Raw genomic sequence first — 16,962 nt, forward strand, 5'->3', positions numbered from 1 at the left:
GCTCAGGATGGGAAGTTCTGGGCTTGTTTGCCCTCTAGGATGAGGATATTCAGATTTTAAAGAGTCATAGGCTCATCTTCAAATTCTTCTTGCATAGCAGAAAGCACCTTCAGGTATTCTCTGACTCAGTGCTTGACATAGGCACAGGTTGTTGCTATTGTTAGAACCATTATCTCTCCTTTCTTTTCAGTGGGTCCCATGTAAGCAAAGATGGTGGAAATCAGACTGAGTTCTTCCATCAAGTGGGTCCTTGTTACCCAAATATCATTTTACAAGAGGTCTCAGAGCCAGGTGCGGTGGCTCACACCTGTAATCCCAGCACTTTGGGAGGCCAAGGTCAGCGGATCACAAGGTCAGGAGATCGAGACCATCCTGGCTAACATGATGAAACCCCGCCTCTACTAAAAATAATAATTAAAAAATTAGCCAGGCATGGTGGCGGGCGCCTGTAGTCCCAGCTACTCAGGAGGCTGAGGCAGGAGAATGGCGTGAATCTGGGAGGCAGAGTTTGCAGTAAGCCGAGATTGCTCCACTGTACTCCAGCCTGGGCGAAAGAGGTCTCATAGAGAGGAGTGAATGATGACTGGGCAGTGTCTCATTGAGGACAGAAGGGAGAGAAAGCAGCTGCCTTCAGCATTGACCATAGCCAAGTGTGCCTAGGCTCTGATCATAGATTCATCCTTTAATGGATGAATTCATTCAGAAATAGTACTAGATCGTGAGACACAATCAACAAGGATGACAATCTTCTTGCTTTCATGGTGTTTACATTGTAAAATGAGTGACAGAAAGTAAACAAAAAGGAAACGTGTAATTTCAAGTGATGAAGGCTAAAGAGAAAAGTAGATCTTAGTGAGGAGATAGCGAGTGAAGGGTGGTATGTGTTTTTTTAGACAGAATGATGAGGACAGTTTCCCTGAACTTGGACACTTAAGCAAAGACCTGAAGGAAGTAAGGGATAAAGCCCAGAAACTCTAAGATACTCAGGAGATGAGATCTATTTTACGTTAGTGACAGCTGACTCTTTAATTTCTGGTATGATTTTGGGAGAAAAATGGGACTGTATAAGGAGCATTGTAAAGTTGGTTCTGATAGTTTATGCTGTTTTCTTTTATTCCTCTGGAGGGACAGGAGCTTGGAGCTTTCTAGTCCAATATTCTGCTCACATCACTCACAGTTCCCTGCCCTGAGGATTTTTAATGTGTATCTTGGAAACTTTTATGGAGGCTTCTGCTTGTGAACAGCTTTGGCTTTGAAGGGCTAAATGGATTAAGAAAATGAATGTAAGAGAACATGGGGCTTACTTGAACCGTTTGATACTAATCAGGACTTGTAGCATAGAGGAAGGCAGCGTGAGTGTTGATACACTCTTGACGAGGAAGATTTTAAATTCACTCAGTATATAAAACTTTTAAGCGTTCTAAGACTTGATTGGCCTCAGAATAGAAGAGCTGAAACTTTCCTTTTTCTCTCCTTAACTGTGTCCCCGGAGTTTCCCTGAACTAGCTTTCCTCAATGAATAACATTCCTCAGGGACACAGTGTGAAGGGAGAGAGAAAGAGTAAAACAGTGCAGCATCCCATGGTGCTGTAATTCCTAGACTCTTTCCTAAATGATTGTGTGAAGACAGTTTCCTTTTTCAATGAGGGTTAAGACAGCAGCAGCTTCCTCTGACCCACAGAGCCACCTCAGCACCTATCAGGCAGATCCAGAGGGCCATACAACATTTCAGTTCAGTTTCTTTCTTGAAGGTAAATGCCTTCCAGTAGATTTTCTCTGTGGAAAAAAGAGTAAGTTTCAGGATGGGATGGGATGTTCTGAGTCGGCATACCATCTAGAACAGAGACACCCAGATCCTGAATTGTGGGCTAGTGTAGCAGCAGAGTAGATGGGCTGAACTCCAAATCCCTCCTTCATAGCAGAAATCACTTTCATATCTTCTGTGGCCCAATGCCGGATATAGCACAGCTCCTTGCCGTTGTCAGAACCATTATCTCTCCTTTCTTTTCAGGTGGTTCTAGGTAAACAGAGATTGTGGAAATTGGACTGAGCTCTTTCATCAAGTTGGTCCTTGTTACCTGACTGTCATTTTATAAGAGGCCTCAGAGAGAGGACTAATAGATTACTGGGCATTGTCTCAGTGAGGACAGAAGGGCGAGAAAGCAGTTTCCTTCAGCATTAGCCATAACCAGGTCTGGAAAGGCTTTGTTTGTAGATTTTTTCTTTAATTGATCAATTCATTGATTAATTCAGAAATAGTACCACCTCATTCTGTATGAGATACAGTAAACAAGAACAATACATTTCTTGTTTTCATGGTGCTTACACTGAAAAATGTGTGACAGAAAATAAACATAATGTAAACAAATATTTTCTGGTGATGAAGGCTAAAATGATAAATATATTCTAATGAGGTGATAGAGAGTGAAGTGTAGTGTGCATTCTTTTAGAGAGAATAAAGAAGAAAGTCTCCCTGAGCTTGGACACTTGGGCAAAGACCTGAAAGAAGTGAGGAGTAAAGTCTACAAGTCCTAAGGTGCTCAGGATATGGGGTGTATTTCATGTCAGTGACAGCTGAATCTTAAATTTCTCATATGATGTTGAGAGAAAAATGTGTTTACAGAAGGAACATTGACTTTGTGACTTCCCAAATTTTCTGTTAGCCTGAGATCAGAGCCGTCTGTATTTGAGACCTGGGCTGGACCCAGGTGTCACACTTGGTGGCTTTGGCTCCCTGATGGATCCAGGGCTTTGAACACTCCTGGAGGCAGGGGATGTTGAAATTGAACCTAAAGTCTCTTGTTTGGCAGCCCCAGTGTGAGGTCAGTGTGGGACAGATAGAGGCTGAGGATAAAAGTCCCTCTTATGTATCCTGTCTGAATCTTTCTTCTCTCACAATGATGAAAAGAGTTGTCAGAGTCTTAGAGATGGCCAGGCTCAAATCAGCCGAGGTGCTGGCTGCCTGCCTTCGTGAGAAGACAACATTCACTGAGGACAGGAGCAAGGGAGGCTTTCATCTCCAAGATAGGGAGGAAGAAAGGAGTAATCCATGCAGGGAACCAGCTGACCAATAGATTGAGAGATACTCAGTCCTTGCCTTCAAGAATTTTCAGAAATTTCTCCGGAGAGTTCCCTACTCTCAACAACACACAACAATGATGATAAGGTAAAGCAAAAGCTTTAAAATAAACATCCTGTAAATGGAACCTACATTCTGATGAAACAAAGAAACCAAGAATCCAGCTCAGAGGCATTGGCCAGGAAAGCTGTTGTATAGAACATGACACTGGAGCAGGAACTGACAGGACAGAAAATACGTGGCAAACGAGTAATTTCGGACATTTTAGATGGAAGGGAGTTAGTGGTAGAAGGGAACGCACTGTGGTCCTGGAGGCTGACTGCTGGCTGTTCAGAGCGGAGCGGGAGGCAGGTGAACTGAGCATTGAGGGGTGCAGTGGTGCATGCTGGGATGGAGGACAAGATCTCATGTGTACGGTATGGCACTAGGGACTGGGAATTTTTCTCACACATTGTGCATATTTAGAGAAAGTGCCACTAACCATATACAGGGAATAGTTGAATGCCTACCCTTCTAGTCATGGTGTGCAGCCTGTGAGCAGGAGGGGGATTTCAGAACAATTTCTACTTCTGTTGGGACGGGAAGCCATATTAACTCTCTTCTGTTTTCTAGATTTCAGAAGGGAAAAGCACTCAGAAGTAAATGTTGAGGAATTACTCTAGCACCATTGATTTTTTTCTCTTAGGCTTCCCTGGCTCTTAAGAAGTACTCTGTATCCAGTAGAATTGCTGCTGGTTTTAGTGGTGACCCCTTTTCTGAACCCTTTCATCTTCACCCTGAGGAATGACAAATTCATACAGGCCTCTGGAGATGGCATGAAACGCTGCTATCAACTCCTCAGAATTTAGCTCTGTCCTGGGGACAATCCTCATCATGGACTTCAGTAATCTGAAGGTTTTAAATCTAATTTAAACCTAAAATGACAGTTCTCATCATCAAATAGTTTGTAATCTACAAGGTATATTTAGGGTATAGACAGTGCTTCAATTTATTATTGGGTGACTTCTATAAGGGAAATCAATTTATTCTTTTTAATGTGTATAGATACATGTCCCAAAATAAATATGACAAGTGTAAACAACTGAAATACATAAAGATTTTAGAACAGTCAGACTGTGAATGGGAAAACAAGAAATGTGTGATTTATCTGATGTCTGCTTTAGTAATTTGATTCTAGATGTCAGAATTATCTTCCCCTATATTGCCTTGTTGTTTCATGGTGTATTCTCATTGTATAAGCCTCACTATTGTGTCTCTCAGTGACTTGTGGTCCAGCCTCAAGCTTCGAACTTTCCTTGTAGTTCTTGCCTCCAATGTCCGATGGTGACAGTAACTTTCTATGGGTTTTCTGACTGGCAGTTGTGAAAGTGAACTCACTCCCCCACCCTGACTGCTTAGCAATCTTCAGGATGAATGTGTGTTGATACACATTTATCCCTATTTTGTGCACCTTCTTAGGCATAGATGAAAGGTTTTGGAAATAAACTTTTTTTAAAACTAATGTCGCCAACATCATTATGGCAGCCTCAAATGAAGGAACGCAATGGAGGTATGTTCTGGAAGGCAATGTGATAAGAGATAGCTGGCTTTGCTGTGTCCTTGGGCTGACGGTGGATTGGAGAGCGGGCAGAGGGACAGGTGGCCTGTGGCCTCTTTTCCTCTGTCTCACACATTCTTCAGTCCTGACTTGGTACATTCACCCTCCGTGTTCCCTTTGCTATCCCACTTCCTGCTCAGTTTCTTTATTAATTTCATTTATTCTCTCTCTCTCTCTGTTAATACCAGATTCATTTATTTGTTCCTTTCCCCCCTTCATTTACTCACAAAAACTGAGTTTACCAAGCCACCTTCTAGCTCCACTTGAGCTCCCTTAATCCTTATATCTGAGTTTCTGTATTGCCCCGTCATCTCCCTTGTTCCTGTCATATCCACTATTCTCAATTAATATTTCTGTGTTGCATGACACAGATTTCTTCTGCATTCTTACACAAGTGATTACACATGTTTGGTGGCAACCCAAATGGACATCAAAAGGTGACTACTCATGTAATTTATGGGACTTTCATTCAGTTGAACATTACATAACTGTAGGAAGAATGAGAAAGTTTTGTCATTAAAAGAAAGTTCTTCAGGGTACACTTTTGAGAAAGAAGAGCAAAGAGTAGACCAATTTGTTTATGTGTTACCTTTTTGTAAGAACAAAGCAAAACTCTGCTTATATTTCTATTTGGGTATAGTTGCATGAAGAAATGCCTAGGAGGGAAACCAGGAAATCAGTTACCTTGGGGATGTGTTGGTGGGAATGGCATTCATGGGAATAGTCTGTGAGGCAGGCTGTTTATGATGCAGCTGTGTACATTGCTGTCACTGCTGCTTCATAATAATGTGTTACCAACTGAAAAATAAAAGACATCATTCTGCTTCTAATTGCCAAGGAAAGTGTGCTTGCTTATCCAAATATCTGATTGTAACAAAGGACATATTTTGACAGAAGAATCTTTAGTAACTCTAGATACTTTGTAATGTTTCCGCAGAGCTGAGTAGTGGTAATGGGAGAATAATAAGGGAGAAGAGATGGAACTTCACATTTCTCTCATTCTGAGGCCTTCACTACTTTTGTAAGAATATACTGTTTGAATATTGCAGGAGCTTCTTTTAATTATCTTATGTGTGTTGAAATTATCTTTGTCCAGTCTGTTTTTTTTTTTAACTCTTTGCATCTTAATGAAATCATCTGTCATATAGAGGTATTCATTTTGCTTTTGTCCAGTTAATTATTACTTTTATAATATATATTTCTGTAATCATTTAAAAAGTTTTTATCTGTTCAAATGATTTAACAAAAGTCCATTGTAATATTTACATGCCCTGACAGGGCAGACGTAATACAATAGTTTTTATTTTAATAAAGAGAATAATGGGAAAGCATGTGTAAAAGTTTAAAAAAATATTTTCAGTAATCATATTGATGGAGATAGTATTCCAGGATGGTTGCGAGTATAATGTGAAAAAAAGGAAATGTGTCCTTTATTTCAAATAGATATGGAATATTCTATTTCTTAATATATTATGGAGGAGCTTAGGTAAATCTCTATACATGGGCAGACTCAGTACATGTGCTCTCTCTCTCTTTCTCTGTCCCTTACTCCTGGCTGTGTTCATTGCCATAACTTAGCAACACTGGCCAATTCGATTACAATGAACATTCCTAGGCCCATATTGTAGTTTTGCAATACAATTTCCTGGTAAGAGAAATTAGGGCTTCTTGGAGAAATGACTGATTTTTCATCTAGGATGGAGAATCCACAAGATGAAGTTGAAAAATCATATCATACCAGATATGAAAGATTACTAGAGTCATGTTAGAATATTCAGGACTCAATTAGAGGAGACTTCTACTGGCCAAAGATGAAAGAAGTTGTGCTTCCAACCTATCAACTATTTTTCAATGTATGAGTTTACAATATTTAAAAAAGTAATCACCTTCCAAAGATAATATTTATTATTCATCAGATCCAAGCTTCTGTGAACTTACCAACTTATAGAAAAATACGTAGAGAACAGGAATTGGGAAAATGCAGATTATAAGAATTCTACCATAAAAACACCTGAGTTTCTCAACAAATAGATTGGAAAGAGGTGAAAAGGCTATAGAGAGAATCTGAAGATTAGAATAGATGTCAAGAACATATCAAATTAAAAAATGTAGAAGACTAAGCTATAGTGTGTGACAATTTAAACTGGAGTGATAAAATCTTTAAGGAATACAAATAAATGATTACTTAAAGGTAAAGACTATCATTGCTTCTGAGGATGTCATGAGTGAATTGGAATAGGACACATGAATGGGCTTCTGGGGTTGCTATGAAAGTTGTATTTATTGATCCATGGGGTGGTTGCAAAATAATTTCTTAAGCTATACATGTGTTCAGTGTAGTGTTTCTATATACATGTTTCACTTTAAAATAAAATGATTTAACCTTCTCTATATATTCTAACAGTTTCAATTTCTGATTTTGATATTTATTTAAAAAATAGTTTATTTATTTTGAGATAGGTTAAAGGTTGATGACAACCTGGACCTCAAGAAATCACAGCCTTAGGCAGGGATTAAGGGCTAAAGGTTTATTTGTGGGGGGGATGTACTTCTACTATAGCAAAGGAAAATGAAGTGAGACAGGAAAGCATGGTAAAGAATGCAGTATGATGAATAACCATGTGACCATTGTTTCCTGATGATTAGCTGATGACATAATTGTCTAGATAGAAAGCCTCTAAGATTCTACCAGAAAACTCCTGTAAGTGATAATATATTTTAGCAAGCCTGAAAGAGACAAGGTCAACATGCAAAAGAAATTACTAACAATGAACAATTAAAATTAAAATCTATAAAATAATATCATTTTTGATATCTCCAAAAAAAAGAAGTACTAGGTATGAATCTTACACATCCTGGATTGGATTATCCATTCATGGATTGGAAGACACAATATTGTTAATATGTTAATTATTTCCAATTTCATTAATGGATTCAGGGCAATCCCAACAAAATTTTAGCAAGCTTTAATGCAGATAGTAACAAAATAATTTTAAAATTTATAAAGAGAGGCAAAAGTTATAGAATGGCCCAAACAACATTGAAAAAGAACAAAGAAGACTCACATTACACAATGTGAAGGCTTTTAGTAACGTTACAATATCAAGACAGTGTGGTGTTGCAAAATGATAGGCATATAAGATTAATGAAAGAGAGTAGAGAGCCTAGAAACAGATCTAAACAACTGTCAACTTAGTTTCCACAACATTGCAAAGGAAATTCAGTGAAGAAGGGGTAATTTTCCCAAAAAACAGTGTTAGAATAGTTCAATGTTTCTATGCAATATATATAAAATATGTATAAAAAAGGAAATATGCACCATGGAATATTACACAACCATAAAAAAGAATGAGATTATGTCCTTTGTTGCAAAATGGATGGAGCTGGAAGCCATTATCTTAACAAACCAACACAGGAACAGAAAACCAAATACTGCATGTTCTCACTTATAAGAGGGAGCTAAATGTTGAGTACATGTAGACAAAAAGAATGGAACAACAGTTATCAGGGCCTACTTGAGGGTGGAGGATGGGAGAAGGGTCCTCACCAAAAACTACCTATTGGGTACTATGCTGATTACCTGTGTGATGAAATTGTCAATACACCAAACCCTCATGACATGCAATTTACCTGTGTAACAAACCTGCACATGTACCCCTGAGCCTAAAATAAAAGTTTTCTTAAAAAAAATGAATTTCAGCATGTAAATTGTGACTTACCTAAAATTAGATAAAATGACTTTAATGTAAATGCAAGATTATGAAACATCTAGGAGAAAATCTACGTGACCTTAAGTTTGGTGGTTAAGTTTTAGATAAAATACTAAAAACACAATGAGTAAAAGAAAAAAAATTGTCAAAATTGAAAACTTTTGCTGTAGAAAAGTCACTATGAAGAGAACAAAAAGATAAGGCACTGGCTGGAAGTAAATATTTGAAAATCTCATATCTGATAATTTGTATCCAGTACATTCACACGCACACGCGTGCGTGCACACACACACACACACCTGGAAACTCAATAATAAGAAAATGAACAGCTCAATAAAAAATTATGGAAAAGATCTAAATAGATATATACTAAAGAAGATGTCAGGTGATATGTTTTCACATGAAAAGATGCTCAATATCATTCATCATTAGGGAAATGCAAATTAAAACAACAGTGAGATACCACTATAACCCTATTAGATTAGCTAAAATAAAAAGACTACTGACAAATTCGAAATGCTGAGAAGGATGTGTAGCATCAGAAGCTCTCATTTATTGCTGCTTGGAGTGCAAAATATTTAAACCACTGGAGAAGGCAGTTTTGATGTTTCTTGTATAGTTAAACACAGACTTCACATATAAGGCAGTAATTTTGCTTGCAAGGTATTTCCCCAAGGTAAGTGATAATTCAAATCAGTGCAAAAACCTGCACATGACTATTTATAGAAAATTTATTCATAATTGTCAACAAAGCAAAGCAACCAAAATATCCTTCAATAAGTGAATGGTTAAAGCAATTGTAATCCATTTATACAAAGGGAATACTATTCAGTGATAAAAAGCAGAGCGCTAATAATTTTCATTACAAAATGGATGAATCTCAAATGAATTTTACTAAGTGAACAAAGCTATAGCAAAAGGCAATGTATTATATGATTCAATTCTAATGACAATCTATAACAAAGGAGAAAGTTATAGAGATGAGAAAAAGATAAGCAGATACTTTTGTCTTTGAGATACGTAAGGAAGAAGTATTTGACTAGAGAATTATAGAGGGATTTGGGGTGATGGGATTAACCTATGTGATCAGATACATTATGCATTTGCCAAGCTCATAAAATTTTACAGCAGAAAAAAAAGCTTTGACGTATGGCAATATAAAAATATCAGAGGAAGCTGGGGATCTTAAGATAGAATGCAGACTGTGAAAGAATAATTTTTGTGTGATATAACATCACTGAAGACAGTGGGGGAAAATAGAACTGCCTTAATTAACTTTGGAAAACAGTATTTTGATGAAAACTGTAAGGCGAAAAGTAGAACTATACACCATCACTGTACTCTCATTACTAAAGTTGATTCTAATGGAGAAAAGTGTTAACAATTTTGAAATTTCTGTACATGTAAACTGGGGTTCAACAAGTACAAAAAGGGTTGCGGATGGCAATAACCCCACTAAGAAGAGAAAAGTTAAAGAGATGCAGGCAGAAAAGGGCAGAATGCACCATGTGGTACTGAATTAGAGTCAAAGACATCAGCTGGAGCTCATGTTTAGCTTGATATAGAGGCAGATGGATAGATATGAAAATTATTATAGATACATATATTTAGTTCCTAGATCTGTCTGCTGAGAAAACCTAGAAACAGTAATTATTTCTCTACCTTGTGTTGGGATCTTGTTTTGTAATAATATCCAATAACATAAACCAGGGCTCCTTGGAGATGTGGCTGATTCAGGGTCTCAACAAGAAAAATCAAGATGAGGCTGGAGCATCTACAGAAATGCTTTTCAAAACAAAACTGACACAAGACAAGGATGCCCTCTCTCACCGCTTCTATTCAACATAATGTTGGAAGTTCTGGCTAGGGCAATCAGGCAAGAGAAAGAAATAAAGGGTATTCAATGAGGAAAAGAGGAAGTCAAATTGTCTCTGTTTGCAGATGACATGATTGTATATTTAGAAAACCCCATCGTCTCAGCCCAAAATCTCCTCAAGCTGATAAGCAACTTCAGCAAAGTTTCAGGATACAAAATCAATGTGCAAAAATTACAAGCATTCCTATACACCAATAATAGACAAAGAGAGCCAAATCATGAGTAAACTCCCATTCACAATTACTACAAAGAGAATAAAATACCTAGGAATACAACTCACAAAGGATGTGAAGGACCTCTTTAAGGAAAACTACAAACCACTGCTCAACGAAATAAAAGAGGACACAAACAAATGGAAGAACATTCCATGCTCATGGATAGGAAGAATGAATATCATGAAAATGGCCATACTGCCTAAGGTAATTTATAGATTCAATGCCATCCGCGTCAAGCTACCACTAACTTTCTTCACAGAATTGGAAAAAACTACTTTAAAGTTCATATGGAACCAAAAAAGAGCCTGCATTGCCAAGACAATCCTAAGCCAAAAGAACAAAACTGGAGGCATCATGCTACCTGACTTCAAACTATACTACAAGGCTACAGTAACCAAAACAGCATCGTACTGATACCAAAACAGATATATAGACCAGTGGGACAGAACAGAGGCCTCAGAAGTAACACCACACATCTACAACCATCTGATCTTTGACAAACCTGACAAAAACAAGCAACGGGGAAAGGATTCCCTATTTAATAAATGGTGCTGGGAAAACTGGCTAGTCATATGGAAAAAGCTGAAACTGGATCTCTTCCTTATACCTTATACAAAAATTAACTCAAGATGGATTAAATACTTAAATATAAGACCTAACACCATAAAAATCCTAGAAGAAAACCTAGGCAATACCATTCAGGACATAGGCATGGGCAAGAACTTCATGACTAAAACACCAAAAGCAATGGCAACAAAAGCCAAAATAGACAAATGGGATCTAAGTAAACTAAAGAGCTTCTGCACAGCAAAAGAAACTATCATCAGGCCAGGCGCGGTGGCTCAAGCCTGTAATCCCAGCACTCTGGGAGGCCGAGGCGGGCGGATCACGAGGTCAGGAGATCGAGACCATCCTGGCTAACACGGTGAAACCCCGTCTCTACTAAAAAAAATACAAAAAACTAGCCGGGCGAGGTGGCGGGCGCCTGTAGTCCCAGCTATTCGGGAGGCTGAGGCAGGAGAATGGCGTAAACCCGGGAGGCGGAGCTTGCAGTGAGCTGAGATCATGCCACTGCACTCCAGCCCGGGCGACAGAGCGAGACTCCGTCTCAAAAAAAAAAAAAAAAAAAAAAAAAGAAACGATCATCAGAGTGAACAGGCAACCTACAGAATGGGAGAAAATTTTTGCAATCTACCCATCTGACAAAGGGCTAATATCCAGAATCTACAAATAACTCAAACAAATGTACAAGAAAAAAACAGTCCCATCAAAAAGTGGGCGAAGGATATGAACAGACACTTCTCAAAAGAAGACATTTATGCAGCCAACAAACATGAAAAAATGCTAATCATCACTGGTCATTAGATAAATGCAAATCAAACCCACAATGAGATACCATCTCATGCCAGTTAGAATGGTAATCATTAAAAAGTCAGGAAACAACAGATGCTGGAGAGGATGTGGAGAAATAGGAACACTTTTACACTGTTGGTGGGAGTGTAAATTAGTTCAGCCATTGTGGAAGACAGTGTGGTGATTCCTCAAGGATCTAGAACTAGCAATCCCATTTGACCCAGCCATCCCATTACTGGGTATATACCCAAAGGATTAGAAATCATTCTACTATAAAGACACATGCACATGTATGTTTGTGGCAGCACTGTTCACAATAGCAAAGACTTGGAAACAACCCAAATGCCCATCAATGATAGATTGGATTAAGAAAATGTGGCACATATACAACATGGAATACTATGCAGCCGTAAAGAGGATGAGATCATGTCCTTTGCAGGGACATGGATGAAGTTGGAAACCATCATTCTAAGCAAACTATCACAAGGACAGAAAACCAAACACCGCATGTTCTCATAGGTTGGAGTTGAACAACAAGAACACATGGACACAGGGCGGGAAACATCACACACTGGGGCCTTTAGGGGGTGGGGGCCTTGGGGAGGGATAGCATTAGTAGAAATACCTAATGTAAATGATGAGTTGATGGGTGCAGCAAACCAACATGACACATGTATACCTATGTAACAAATCTGCACATTGTGCACATGTACCCTAGATCTTAAAGTATAGTAAAAGAAAAAAAAAATCACAATAAAAAAAAGAAATGCTTTTCAAAACAAAAGGGTGGAGCATGTCAAAGGGATACAGGACCCAACCCGAGTCTCAGTCTTAGTCCCTGTGGGATGCTATAATGGAATACTATAGACTGCATAGCTGATACATAATAGAAATGTACTGCTCACAGCACTTGAGGCTGAGAAATTCAAGATTAAAGCACTAGCACATGTGGTGTCTGGTGGTGGTAGAAGGAGCAAGGGAGGTCACTGGGGTAGTTTTTAATAGAGTCACTAATCACACTTATAAGGGTTCTTTCATCATGACCTAATCACCTTCCAAAAGTCCAACCTCTGAATGCCATCATCTTGGAGACTGTGTTTCAAGAATTTGGGGGGAACACAAATATTCAGTCTATAGCAGCTCCCAATGGCCAAAGCTAGAAAAATTTAGCAAATTAAATGACGTAGTTTGAATAACTTATAAAATATTGATATTTTATAAATATGTAATATAAATGAATGAATGAAGAAAGAAAGAATTTAAGAAATTACTTTTCTTTTTCAGAACTGCTTTGGCTATTCTCTAACCATTGCCTTTCCATGTAAATATTGAAATCGGTCTGTAGGTATCCACTAAAAACTTGCTGACATTTTGATTAGGAATGTATTGAAACCTTAGATCAAATTGTCTTAAAGCCTCAAGGAATAGGATTCTTTCAATTCATGTGTAATTCTAAATGTTTACCCTGACCGCATGGTCGAATGGCAATCCTTTGGTGGTCGGAAGTCAATCCCTAATTTTTTCTGTCTACCATACATGTTCTCAAGTCTTATTTTTAATTTAGGCATATTTATCTCTTCTCCATAGCATCAGGCTTCCTCACAAGTCTTCCATCAGTGTGTGCCAGTGACTTTATGCTTAAATCTTACATCTTTCTATTGCCATGACAGCAGTGTACAAAACTATCTAACAGGCTTTACAACTCCTCAGAAGCCATGTTCATTTATCAGATCATTATTTTAGAATTGTCATCCATTTTAGTTCCTATAGCTTCAATCCAAAGAGTTAATATTGTTTTTGAATATCATGCCTGATGTCATCTTTTCCACTCAGGTACACTATCAGTGGTTAGCAACTCTGAGCTTATTATAGACTCTGCATCAGAGGAGTCTACCCAAACTTGGAGTCTCCCTATTCAAAAGAACTGCCTAAACAGTTATTTTTATACTCACATACTCATTTTTATATGTAAATACTTATATAATTTTCTATTAATAACCCTTGGACTCCAAACTAAAAGGAAACAGCTGAAACCAAAGGGACACAAGAAAGCATCTGTATAGCTCATGTGTAGTAAATCTACCTTCTGCACTATCTTCCCTTAGAAAATTATTTCCAGAATTTTCATTGTTCATTTTCTGTTTAGGTCATAATCTTCTATGCACCATGTCAAATGATCTTATATTAGCAAACAAGTAGGCAGAAGTTCCCAACTTTTCAGATCACAATATGGACCTACATGGATAGTAAGTAGTCATAACATAGAACATGTTTTGATTACATGTATCTTTCAAGTGTGTATTTGTGCTATTGTAGTGAATATAAACAGAAGTTTGTGTAAAAATAGTGTTGAATTTGTGGTAGTTTTTGCCAAGAAAATGTTTTTAATTGTACTTTCATCATTAACTGTGATGTTTTAACTATATTTATATTTTTAATTTAAATATTTAAAAATCATAATCATATAGGCATAGATAAAAACAATTTCAAGTAATTGTAAGTGATTGATATAGAAAGATGGCAGATTGTTTCTCTTTCCCATTTTACTCATGGTACTACTCCAGAGTCAAACACCTCCAACTATTTTTTTGGTACATATTTAGTAATAATATGCTTATATAAATATTTCTTAATTTATCAACTTTATTCTTTCTGTAATTAATAAGTTACTTATTAATTTTTAACTGCAATTCCTTCCCCCCCTCCCCAAATAGTTCTACACGCATCCCAAACTTAAACCTAACAAAGCTCTGGCTTTGTGTTCTGTAGGCCTGGTATAGAGCTCTTGTCCAGGGACATCCATTCACAGTTCTCATGCGATGGCTTTCATTTTACCAACTTTACTGTCTTCTTCTTTTTTGGTTTGCTTCCAAGTTTTGATGAAGCAGAGCTTCTAGCATCTTTTTATGTTGCTACTTTTAGAATCCTCTCTTTATCTTAGGTCTGCTACTGATTATAGTATGTCATGGGGTATCTCATTTGGATTGAATCTGATACTTCATATCTTATACCTAGATAGTTACATCTTTCTCTAGGTTTGGAAAGTTTTCTACTATTGTTTCTTAAATACTATTTATACCCCTTTCACTTTCTATGCCTTCTTTTGGGTCCTGATGATCCATACTTTTGGTCTTTTGATATTATCCCATAAGATTTTAAAATTTCTTTTCATTCTGTTTTTTACTCGTGCTCTATATTGTTAAATACTTTGAGTTCACACATTATTTCTTCTGTTTGGTCAATTCTGCTGTTGATGTTATGTATTGGGATTTAAAATTTAGTTTATTATATATTTCAGCTTCAGGATTTCCTTTTTAATTTCTATTTATCTGTTAAGTTTCTCATTAATTTTTATATTGTTTTTCTATATTTTCTTGAGATTCTCTAAGCTTCATTAAAATAGGAACTTTGAATTCTTTGTTAGGCTGTTCTTCCAGCTCCATCTCTTTAGGTCCAGTCAGTGGCACTTTATTTTGTTCAATGGCACCTTATTTTGCCTGCTTAGTGATGTCATGATTCTCTGATTTTTCTTGACCTTGTGGCTGTGTGTCAATGTTTGTACAGTGAAATACAGACTTAACGCAGTCTTCACAGTCTGCCTTTGTTTTCCCGTGTTCTTCAACAGTAAGCTAGTTTTGAGAGATTCAGGGCAGGTTTACTGGTAGAGTCCCTGTGCTTGTGATTGCTTCATCTGTTGCATCACTAGGGGGTGCTCTAAGGCCAGGCTGCCACAGAAGGAATCCCATGGCCGCTGAGGTTGATGTAGCCTTGGCTCTCACTGAAATCATATGGCCATTGAGATTTGTAGCACTGAGGCCTGACCAAGACCTGTGGCTTCTATGGCCTACCTTTTCTTAGGATTGCCTTGGCTATTCGGGATCTTTTTCTTGGTTCTCTATGAATTTTAGAGTAGTTTTTTTTTTCCAGTTCTGTGAAGAATGTCATTGGTAGTTTAGTAGGAATAACACTGAATCTATACGTTGCTTTAGGCATTAAGGCCATTTTAATGATATTGATTCTTCCTATCCACAAGCATGTAACGTTTTTCCATTTGTTTGTGTAACGTCTGATTTTTTTTTAGCAGCGTTTTTCAGTTTTCTTTGCAGAGATCTTTCATTTTCCCGGTTAGCTGTATCCTTGGGGCGGGGGAGGTGTGTGTGTGTGTGTGTGTGTGTGTGTGTGTGGCAACTGTGAATAGAATTGCATTCCTCATTTGGCTTTCAGATTGACTGTTGTTGTTGTATAGGAGTGCATCATGTCATCTGCAAACAGGGATAGTTTAATTTCTTCTCTTCCTACTTAGGTGTCTTACTTCTTTCTCTTGCCTGATTGCTCTGGCCAGGACTTCCAATATTATGTTAAATAGGAGTGGTGAGAGAGAGTTTCTTGTTTTGGCTTTCAAGGTGAATGCTTCTAGCTTTTGCCCATTCAGTATGATGTTAGCTGTCGGTTTGTCATAGACGGCTCTTATTATTTTGAGGTATGTTCCTTCATTTATTGAGAGTTTATTGAGAGTTTTTAACATGATGAGATTTTGAATATTATCCCAAACCTTTTCTCCCTCTATTGAGATAATCATGTGGTTTTTATGTTTAGTTCTGTTTATGTGATAAATCACATTTATTGATTTGTATTATTGAAACAACTTTGCATCCCAGGGATAAAGCCTACTTGACCGTGGAGGATTAGCGTTTAGATGTGTTGCTGGATTCAGTTGGCCAATATTTTGTTGAGAATTTTTGCATCTATCTTCATCAAGGATGTTGGCTTGAAGTTTTCTTTTTTGTTTTGTTTCTGCCAAATTTTGGTATCAGGATAATGCTAGCCTCATAGAATGAGTTAGGGAGTAATTCCTCCTCTTCAGTTTTTTGGAATAGTTACATTAGGAATGGTACCAGCTCTTCTTTATACATCTAGTAGAATTCGGCTATGAATCTGTCTGGTCCTGGAGATTTTCGGATTGGTAGGCCTTTTATTACTGATTCAATTTTGGAATTCATTATTAGTCTGTTCATAAATTTAATTTCTTTCTGGTACAATCTTGTTAGGCTGTATGTTTCCAGGAATTTACATGTTTCTTCTAGGTTTTGTAGCTTGTGTGCATAGCAGTGTTCATAGTAGTCTCTGAGGGT

The 16,962-nt window shown here is 37.5% G+C and overlaps 1 protein-coding gene across 1 annotated transcript in view; it reads right to left on the reverse strand.

Annotated features, from left to right (window-relative positions):
* The window catches only part of PRSS37 (serine protease 37), a 28,386-nt gene that overhangs the window by 10,052 nt on the left and 1,372 nt on the right, over positions 1-16,962 (reverse strand). The window lies entirely within an intron of this gene.

This window comes from Macaca fascicularis, chromosome 3 (assembly GCF_037993035.2).
Source record: "Macaca fascicularis isolate 582-1 chromosome 3, T2T-MFA8v1.1".
In the NCBI taxonomy this organism is placed as follows: domain Eukaryota; kingdom Metazoa; phylum Chordata; class Mammalia; order Primates; family Cercopithecidae; genus Macaca; species Macaca fascicularis.